Raw genomic sequence first — 10993 nt, forward strand, 5'->3', positions numbered from 1 at the left:
TTATCAGCCGGCCTTGGGCTGCCACCGGGAGACACAGCGACACTGTTACCAACTGAAGCAGGAGTTTGATGGAGGAGGAGGAGGTGATGAAGTAGAGACGAAGGTCAGAGGTCAGAGGGGAGGAACGCTAAATACCTCGAGTCATAATCGGACAACATTTTAATATGTATTATGATGGAACGACACCATTTTTTCATTTGCTATCCGTCTGTAAATGTTCTTCCTTTCCATCCTGGTTCCATCTCTGTTACTCTGCAGGTTAACTATTATTACGGATCAACCCCAAACCGTGATCCTTTCCTAAACCTAACTAAGTCGTTTTTCTAACGTAACTTACGTACTTAACTTACAGCACTTCCGGTGTTATTTTAACCCAAACCACGATCTTTTCCTAAAGTTAACTAAGTAGTTTCGTTGCCTAAACCTAACCAAGTCAATCTATTCCTAAACCTAACTAAGTAGTTTGTTACCTAAACCTAACCAAGTCGATCTATTCCTAAACCTAACTAAGTAGTTTGTTACCTAAACCTAACCAAGTCGATCTATTCCTAAACCTAACTAAGTAGTTTGTTGCCTATACCTAACCAAGTCGATCTATTCCTAAACCTAACTAAGTAGTTTGTGTCTATGTACACGAAACAAAAAGATTAAATTTTGTGTTTATTTCACAAACTGCTGTGTGACTGTGCTGCGTAGTTACACTCAGGAGGAGTAAAGATTACGTACGTATGTGTCCGGGGGACAAAAAGTCAGTCGCCAAAGGAAAGAAATAATTCTGTGGGGATTGTTAAATATTAATGTATCCGTCGAGATAACTTGCTTTGGGTCGTCGAGCAAACGACCAACGTCAACCTCCGAACGTGATGTTGATCATTTAAAGGTAAGACACATCCTTTGTGTTCACAGAACGTTTTAAGTGAAACTGATATTTTGACCCTCTCAACAGTCCTGAGGGATTTGCAACAACTGTGTGGAAAATCCCAGATCTGGATCACGACCAGAACCTAATCAGAGGTCTGTTGGCCCGGAGCCGATCTCCCACCACTCTACAGAAACCTGTTGATGAATCTGGGTTGGTACAGTATATCCTGCTGACAGACACGCCACGCAAACTAATATGTTCTAACTTCAAATAAAAATAAATATCAGTGTATAAATGACATCAAATGAAGGATATGTTTTGATGTTTTTGTGAGTATCCTGATAAAAATAATCCCTTCCTCCACATATCTGCCTCGTAAAAATGATTTAAAATAACCTGCAATGAAAACAGAGGGGAAAAAAGCTATTAATGGAGAGGACGGTCCCAGGAGATCTGGGCAGGGCAAAGCATGCTGGGTACGATAACACAGAGGAGGTCGAGCCAGAGAGCGTCTCTGTTTACTGTTCAACGTAAATCAAACAGGGAACATTTTCCATATTTAACTAGAACAGAGCAGTAAACATTCAGATGTCACAGGTTTGATTCTTACAGCAGACAACAAACACTGAACCACAGCATCACTCTGTGGTTTACAGTTATTAACAGTAATTCTGTGAATAAGAGCATTCACTAAATGTCTAAAAAGACTAACTGACAGAAAATAACATCTGCAAAAAAAAAACCTGTATATTTTTATAATCTTCATCTTTGTTAATAAACTACACTTCCCAGAATCCTTGTCATCCTCCCAAGAAAAACAGCACCATCAGCTAATTTTCAGCAAATGCCCAATAAAGAAATGAGTGTACGTTCAGGTGACAGCGCCCTCTAGTGGCCGTAGCAATTAGGAGTCTTGTCCGTCGTGAGCTAAGGAGGAAACAGTGACGTTGTGATGGAACGTGTCCACAGGATCCGTCTTTTCTTCCCATTGGTTGTCAATGTAAACAGCCGTGCAATGAGACGGACCGGCACGTTGCCCGCTCCTCATTTGCATAAAGATGAAGTCTAGGCAACTTTATGCAAATCAGGGGCATCAAGCACGACTCGCCACCTCTGGAAACTCCCGAAAAAATTTTAAACTAACCGTTATCGATCCAAAATAAAGACAGATTCATCAACTGCATGGATCATTTCTCGCCTCAGATGTTTTTAGAAACATATTTCAGTGAACTATTTTCGTTCAAGCCATTTACTACCAGAGACAGTCTGTGGTTTCTACACAGAGTTTGGTCCGCTCTCTGCACAGATATGATGTTCTATCGTAGCTCTGGATGACCACAGACACATACTAGATTTATTTATCCTCCATTTGTGATTCAACAGCGTCAGGACGTCAGCGACGACGGGAGGACGATCTCAACGCTGAGAGGCTTTCACCACACAGCGTCACACAAATTTCTCGCTCAAGTTGAAATATGACGCAAATTTTGCGTGTTCGCAACGCGTCGTTCACGCCATTCAAGTCATCCGGCACAAATTTGCATCTATTCTAGGGATGCACCGATACCGATACCAGTATCGGGTCGTACTCATAAAACGGCACCGATACCACTTTACTTTCACTCCACCTCCCCGTTGGTGCGGGCGAGACGGGCCGGTGGTGCGCCCGACCTCGCTGGGCCGGGATCACACCTCACTTTCATTGCACCATGGGGTTTTGCTTGCACCCTCTGACTCAAGCGTGCGTTACACTCCTTGGTCCGTGTTTCAAGACGGGTCGGGTGGGTTACAGTCATCGGCGCAGTCATCGCCACAGACCCCTGGCGCCTTTTACGTGGGCCGAGCCCCGCACTGGCGGCACGATGCGGTTGGGGCGCATAGAGGACAGTCCGCCTCGGTCGACAGTCGCACCGGGAGCAGGGGACCCCGTCCCTCCCTGGCGGGGAGAGAGAGCGCAGCGAGCCCTTTGTCCACGGTGTGGCGAGGTCTGGGCGGGGAGCGCTGTAAAGCTACGGCCGCGAGCCACCTTCCGCGATTCACCTATGCGGGACTCCCCAGCCTGCCGTGTGTCGCTCACACCCTCCAGCTGGCTGTTAACGAGGGTCTTTGGGCACAGAGAAGTACTCGTATTGATACTCGGTATCGGCGAGTACCAAAAATGGAAGTACTTGTACTCGGTCTGAAAAAAAAAGTGGTATCGGTGCATCCCTAGTCTATTCACATCTTTGCACAAAAACTTTGCAAACTGGTGTGAACACACCGTTATAATTCATCCTGAGGGGAACATGAGGCTGTTTTAACCAATAAAGAACAACAGCATCAGTTATCTGTTTACATCTTTGTGTTTCTCTGTTGAGCTGCAGAACGGAAACAAAAAGACATCATTCTACACTAAAGAACTGTAACTTTGGAAGATCCCCACTTGATTGTTCCCCTAACCATAACCAAAAACCAAAACCACCATGTTTTTCCTAAAACCCACCAAACCTTAACCACATCATAAAACAGATTTATCTTTCAACAATGCTTTGCAACAGTTTTAAAAACAAAAGATCCTCATCAGATCCCAGAATGCATCTCTGTGTGGTTCTACAGAAGACGTGGATCTGTGTGTGTTTTGTCTCCTGCTTCATGTCCTCTCTGCAGCTCTATCAGTAGAAGCAGCTCGTGCCCTCCGAAGAGAGCAGCAGAGCTTAAGCACTCTGGTAAAACATCTATTAAATTAATTCCGTCTAATGTATACGGCTTCCTGAAACAAGCATTTACTGGTCTGTGAATGAAGGGAGTCGTAACTCACTGAGTCACTGAGCGAGCGTCTCACAGCCGCTCCATTCATGAGTCAGTCTGAACAACACTCAGACGCTCGACGTGAACAACTCATTCCAGTAACTCACTGTCTTCACTCCACACACTTTATATTTAACTTTACATCTGTCTACTCTGTCTATACAACATCTATTGCATCCTCTTTTTCCAGGTTAAATGTTGATTTTTGTAGTTTTTCCGTCTCAGAATTGAGGCTCAGTGGTTAGTAGATGTTGTGTGTTACATATATTTAAAACCCTCTGAGACAAATTTGGGATTTCTGTATGAATAAACTTGACTTATAAGAATAAAAATTATATTTTTTTAAAGTTTTTTTTATATTGACCGCCCTGTTTCTCCCACTATCTGTGCATTGTGCACTTAATAATTAGTTTGTAACATGATTTATTTAGGAATATGTATTATATAAGCGCAATATAAACTTAAATATTAAAGTCCTTCAGACTAGATTTTAACTCCTCTACAACACAGAGCCTCAACATTATGTGATAATACGGTTAATATTGTGCTTTATTACCAAACAAAGGTGTGATTAATCAAATTACTACAAATAAATCGTCACGTGTTGGAAGCCTAAGTAAGAATAATAGTATTAACGTAATAATATGTATTAAAGTAATACAATATTTACCCAAACATACCTCAAGAAGAATCACTGAGCAACAAATGTAAAATAAATACAGACAAGAAATAATCATTTGTGACCATTTCAGCCGACGTAAATGTTTTCCAGCGGTAAAACGTAACTAAGTACATTTACTCAAGTAATTCTTCAGTGCATGTACTTTACTAGAGTACTTCAAGTAGGAAATACGGCGTTTGTTTACTACAATATATTTATATATAACAGTATACAGTTACTTAAATCAAACTAGCGAACAAAACATAGTTAACACAAAGAGTATAGAATCAAAGAGACGAAACTCCGGTGTTTTTTTGACAACAACCGCTGCCGCCATTTTGGACTGAAAACGCTTGTCATATTTATAATATTACATTTTTCAACACAGGATATTTCAGTAGAATATAACGATAGAATAAACATAATTTAGTTTTGCTTTTGAACACCACTTTGTAGGCGGACGTTTTACCGGCGTCCGCTAGTCGCTTTCAGTCCAAAATGGAGGAAGCGTAGCTCTGCTGCTGGACGCAATGGAACGAACAATTGACTTTCACTTCTTGGCGATATACGTTCTTTGGTTAACATCTGCTCCACATCCAGATGAAATGCTGCTTTCACATTAACGCCTCAGTAATAATGATAATGAATATTATAATATGTAATACTATCACACTGACGGGAGTCATTCTGTACATTATGCTGATTATAACACATCTTAACGTGACCTTTTCTCAATTTAACAACATATGAAACAAAAGCAAGAATCTTTTAACATTCAGAAGCTGTTATCAGATAATATTTGGTATTTTTAATTTGGTAAATTACTTAATCAATTATCAAAATTCTATTCATTAACACACTGATATCATCCTTGTCAAAGAATATTCATTTTATGTTTTTTATGATATTTAAATAGTGTGACAAGCATTTACTTTCATGTGTGATTTATTCATTTAATTTATTATAATCTTTTGATAACATACATTTTTTACTTACATATGTGATTTATTAATTGAATTTATTCAATTTTTTTGGTAACGTACATTTTTTTTCTTTCATATGTGATTTATTGATTGGATTTATAAGAATTTTTAGGTTATTGGTTGTTAATTTTTTTATTTCAACATTTTTCTTTAATAGTTTTTGTTAATTTATATATTTTAAACCGTATTTGAGTCTTTTTAATTGTATTTTATTAGGCATGTGATATTTTGTTCTTGCACCAACTGACTAAACTCTTTTAAAACATTAATTAAACATTAATTAATTAAGTGTCACACCTGTCAGTGATGACATCACTGGGTCTTACCTGTGTCTCAGCAGGTCGGAGGTGTCACAGCTGTCCAATCCCAGAAGTGAGTCCAGTCCTCACAACATCACTGAGACGTCTTCTTCTCTTTAACCTTCCTCTTTGGTTTCTTCTTCTACACTTTTCTTCTTCTCTTGCCAGAGTTGGAGGTAACAGAGCGGCGTGGATCTTCGTCCTCTGAGGAGAGAGAGAGAGATTAAATAAATAAATAAAACCAGTTCTTCTTCCTCTTCTGTGTCCAGCCTGGTTGTTCCTGGTCAGGAGTGAGTCGGCTCTATATTTAACATGTGTTCTCAGTCAGTGTTAGCAGCTGAACTGACTGAGGGACTGACGGAGGCTTTAACAAACCCCCAACAGCTGAGCTATCAGCCAGTCCAGCAGCCTGGCTACTCCTCCTCCTCCTTCTCCTCTTCCTCCTCCTCCTCCTCCTCCAGCTCACAGCCAGAGGCTTGGCCCAGCTCAGCTCGGCTTGGCTCAGCTTGGCTCAGCTTGTGTTAGTTTGATGAGGTTTGTGTTACTTTTGTTCAGCAGGTTGTTTTCTATCCCTCAAAGCCACAACTTTAAACTCTCGTCCAGGTTACAAAGACGCCAAAGATACCAAATATGTCAAGCTGGATTTGAGGGCTGGAATTCATTTTAAATCAGATTAAATTTGTTTTAAATGGAAATTAAGTTTCCATTTGATCCAATAATGCAGCCACGTTTGTTATTTTAAATAACAGAGATGTTTCGTTTTGGATCAGGACAGCGACAGCGATGGGAGGGATTCATGTGTGAGAAAATGTCTGTCAGTTTATTACAAACTCATGATGCCACAAATCCACAAGACTTTATTTTTAATCCTTTTAATTTAATCATTATTATAATATTTTGGCTGTCATTTTGAGCACAAAAATAAGTGATTATAACATATAGATGATTGTGAATGTGTCACACAAAACAGACACAAATATGCAGATATCAAGATTACGTTTAAGTGGACATGAAGCAGTCAAACAAGTTAAAGGTCCCATATTGTAAAGAGTGATATTTTCATGTTGTTTTATATTATAAAGCAGCTTTAAGTTCTATATAAATACTGTGAAAGTATGGAAACGCTCAATCCATGGATATACATAAAGCCAGTATTCAGAAACTGTGCTTTGGAAAACAAGCTGTCAGGATTTCTGTAATTTTGTGATGTCACAAATATACAATATATAGACCATTTTAAACATTCTAAATGTGTCCCAGTTTATTTCCGCAGTGAGGCGACACACGTCAGCTAAAAGCACAATATCACTCTATATTTCAGCTGCTTGGCAGTAATGTTAGCTGACCAGACGAAGGTCTCTCCATGAATCAATGCTGATCCTAGTGTTGGCTTTTCCCACCTCAGAATCCCGACCGCGGCCGGAGGGAATGGGGGAGACGCCGGAGTTTTGGTCGGAGACGATAACGTTTCTCTCTGCAGAGCCCCGTCACTTCACAAGACACGGGAAACCTCTGTTGGTCTGGAGGAGCTGCAGCAGTTATTTCTGCACAAACGTCCACTGAACATTCACTAGATATTCTCAGAGCTAAACTAACTCTTCTGCAGTGTGGAGTGAGCAGCATGCACGTGAGAGGTGGAGAGAGAGAGAGAGAGAGAGAAGGAGCACGGTGTGTGAGTGAAGGCAGGCAGAGGAGCAGAGTACAGCAGAGACTCCGGTCCTGGAGACCAAAGCTACGGTCTCCCCCGCGTCCTCCGACCGCGGCCAACACTGTTTAACAGCTTCACTAGATACAACCAAGAGGTTTTGGTGCTTCACTGGAGTTTGTGTTGGAGTCTGAATCTGAACAGCGAAGCCACACGCAAGCGCGCACGAGACACCGACCCGCAATGATTCATACGTGTAAGAAGTTACAAACAGTCCCTTTAACTTATTATGCACCGAACAATGAACTTCCAAGGCCTCCGCCATTTCTGACGTCAACAAACACGTCACAACTCGTGAACTCGGAGCTTTCAGAAACGTTCTACTTACGAGGTAGACTTACAAGATACTTTATAATATTATGACTTTATTCTCATAATACTACGACTTTATTCCCTTAAACCAACTTTATTTCTTGTTGACTTATGACTTTATGTCACCAAAACAATCACTAGAGACATCATTGACCTGATGTTACCTGTGTTCCGGTAGTCGCACCGCTGTCGCTCCGTCATCCTCCGTTTTCTCCCCAACACAGAGATGACTGTCTGCCGTCTATCCTCAGCTCCATCTCTGTAGTGTCTTTAAGCTTTTCCTGTTGTCCTCTTCTTGTTTCAGGATTTATTCTTCTGAACATTTCTCTCATCTTGTCTTGTAAACCTCCTTAATGTATGAAATCAATGACGTCACTCCAAAATGGCAGCTTGCTAGCAAGTTAGAGTTTTTTTTTCAATTCTTTATTGCATCAGTGCACATACAAACAAATCATATAAAAACAAATGAGTCATTAATACAGATAAACAGTGTCAGAAACAGAGAAAATCTTAAAAAAAAAAAAAAAAAAACATTAAACAAAGAGCACAAATAAATTGTTTTTGCAACTTTATTTTTTATTTTTAGTTAAAAATAGGTTTAATGTACTGTTTAATTTAAATTTCAAATATTATAAATAAGGGTTTAGAGTGGCTTTATGAATATGGAATTTTGCTAAAATTATCATCAAATTTATTATAAAAAATTCTTTAAATTTTTTCTGTTGTTATTGTAGAAACCAGACAAAAAAAACAGAGTCATTATTATCAGTAATATGACAAGACACATCCTTCCAAAAATGTGTCGGTGTCTGGACTTTGCCAGAACAGGAGCAGCATTGTTTCTGGAGACATTTCACAAAGAGAGCAGTCAACGCAAATCTCTTTTTTGAAGATAACCCAAAAATTGTGAGACTCGCTGCCCGACGACCTATCCTATCCTGAACCATCACGCGAGAGTTTTCCAACTCGTGGGTTATCTTAATAAATTTTTCATATCTGCGGTTTTAGCAACTAAAATCAAATTTTATGCAATGTGTTTTTTCTGATATATTTGGGCACTACATGTGCCAAAACATGCACGTTTCATGTCCTCTTAAATACCCAAATTATTAAAACTAGCCTAATAACAATGAACTCTGTTAAACTCTAAAGATAAGTTTATGTTCACATCAAAAGTTTAGCTTTAAGACAACAATAAAAACTTGTATGGCCTGAAACAAATGAATTTAAGACACTTTTCAAAGACCTGTTCGAGACAAATACTTGAGTTTAAAGTTGTATAAATGTAGTTTTATATATAATAAGAAGATATATTTTAAAAAGTACAGGAAAAAGAATATCCTCTGGAAGACAGAGCTTCAAACACTAAATAATTTATTCACGGCTGTAAATACAACAACATTTGTTATGAATGAGAAAACAGTGAGAATTTTAGCATATTGTGGTTTTATATATCATGCCTGCGGTGATTCACTGATCATAAAGAGGTTTTACAAAGATATTTTCACAAATAAACACAGTAAAGGAATTTCAAAACATGTCAGCACTTGAAAAATAATCATATAATTTCATGAAACAAAGCACAGTGAGGACAAAACGGCTTGCATGGAGATTTTTTAGGTCATAATGTGCTGCAGAGTTTTCACTTCTTCCTGGAAATATTCAAACATACTTAAGTGTTGAATGTGTTCACACAGAGGGACGTGATGATGTTGTGTGAAGGATCATTCTCACATCATCATCATCATCATCCCACCAAGAAAGAAAACAGCTGTTGGACGTTCACACACCCACTCACACTGACAGGAGGTCAGCGTGAGACAAAGGGGTCAACTCGTCCATTTCTCTTAGATGGAGTCATACAAACACGCACCATGGTGTCTAACTTCTCTCTCGTCGTTATATGAAAACTTAAAATAAATTTTTTTTTGTACATTAAAGCCACCATGTATAGAATTTAAAGATTTTGGGCTTTGGTGCCCCCTTGTGGTCGTATCACAGAAGACACTGTGGCAGACAGTAAGCAACGCTACCAACAAAAATATTAACTCTATTCGGCTTTTCTATTCATTTTTGTTGTTTTGTTTTTGCTATATACAGTAAACAAAAAAATTCACTGTGCAATATCCATATTTCATATTCATATATGCAATAATAACCCAACCCACTGATTCAGTCTATTTTTATATCTTGTTTTAATTTTTTATATCTTTTTTTACTGTTTACTTACTGACTATATCTTTATTATACTTGCTTATTTATTAAATTTTGTTTTTGTTTTTTACTGATGTTTCTAGTTGTTTACACTGTCCCCCTACGCTGCTGCAATCCTGCAAATTCCCCTGCTGTGGGACTAATAAAGGATTTTTTAAATCTTATTTTATTTTATTTTATTTTATTTTATTTTGTTTTGTTTTATTTTATTTTATTTTATTATGTTGTTTTTTTACCTAATTTCATTTTATTTTATTTTTATTAATCCTGACTAGCAGTGGTGGAATGTAACTAAGTACATTTACTCAGTAGGCCTACTGTACTTAAGTACAATTTTGAGCTACTCATTTACACTCCACTACATTTTGGAGGCAAATATTTTTTTTTTACAGTCAGCAAAAAGTCACTGCAGAGGATTGAGTGTGCAGTGACATCATGATACTGATGCTGAGTTATTACTCATTTTAATGAGGAACATCGCCATCTAGCTCTGAGCATCGACTCTTCATGTAACTGGAGAATAAATAATGATAAGAACCTCCTAACATCGTGGCATTTCTTTCTCTCTCTTATGATAAATTATTGCTCAGTGATAAATATCTCTGATTATCTCATGATCCTGCTATGGCACACATATGGCCAAATAAATAAATTATAGTAAAAAAAAAAATACAAGTAAAATATAATATAATATAATATAAATTGTATGTTTATAGCAGGTGAGTTTGTTTCATTGCGTGGTGTTTTTTTCTATTGTAATCCCAGATATTGTCTCATAATTCCTCAAATATGACATTACAATCTGTTTATTTTACTTTATTTATTATTTTTGTAATATCCTGCAGTGTAATTGAATATCTAAATAATAAATAAACTAATAAACTAACATCTTATGTGGGATTAATAGCTGTCAGAATAAAAAGTTGACATAATACAGTCTATATATACTAACTCCTGCACAGAGCCTGCAGATTGGTAGGCAACCAAAGTCACAACATTAAAACATGAGACTTCCGGAAATCACTTCAAAATAAAAGTATGGTTACACTTGGTTTGGTTCAGTTTATCTACAGAAGGAGTGGCTCCTCTTCATGGAGTCCTCCATGTTGCTCCCTCATGTTTCTACAGTAGCCCAGAGCGGACAAACCAAACACTGACTCTAGAGAGAGA

The 10993-nt window shown here is 38.3% G+C and overlaps 1 protein-coding gene across 4 annotated transcripts in view; it reads right to left on the bottom strand.

Annotated features, from left to right (window-relative positions):
• Positions 1-5968, bottom strand: part of LOC119476733 (filamin-A-interacting protein 1) — a 41546-nt gene extending 35578 nt beyond the window's left edge. For 2 of the 4 annotated variants that reach the window (XM_037750213.1, XM_037750208.1), the window contains exon 1: positions 5620-5967. The gene's annotated coding sequence lies outside the window, so the exon portion shown is untranslated. Of the gene's footprint in view, positions 1-5619 lie in introns of all 4 variants that reach the window. The other 2 variants (XM_037750212.1, XM_037750209.1) reach the window with 2 other exon arrangements.
• Positions 5969-10993: the final 5025 nt, after the last annotated feature.

This window comes from Sebastes umbrosus, chromosome 18 (assembly GCF_015220745.1).
Source record: "Sebastes umbrosus isolate fSebUmb1 chromosome 18, fSebUmb1.pri, whole genome shotgun sequence".
NCBI lineage: Eukaryota > Metazoa > Chordata > Actinopteri > Perciformes > Sebastidae > Sebastes > Sebastes umbrosus.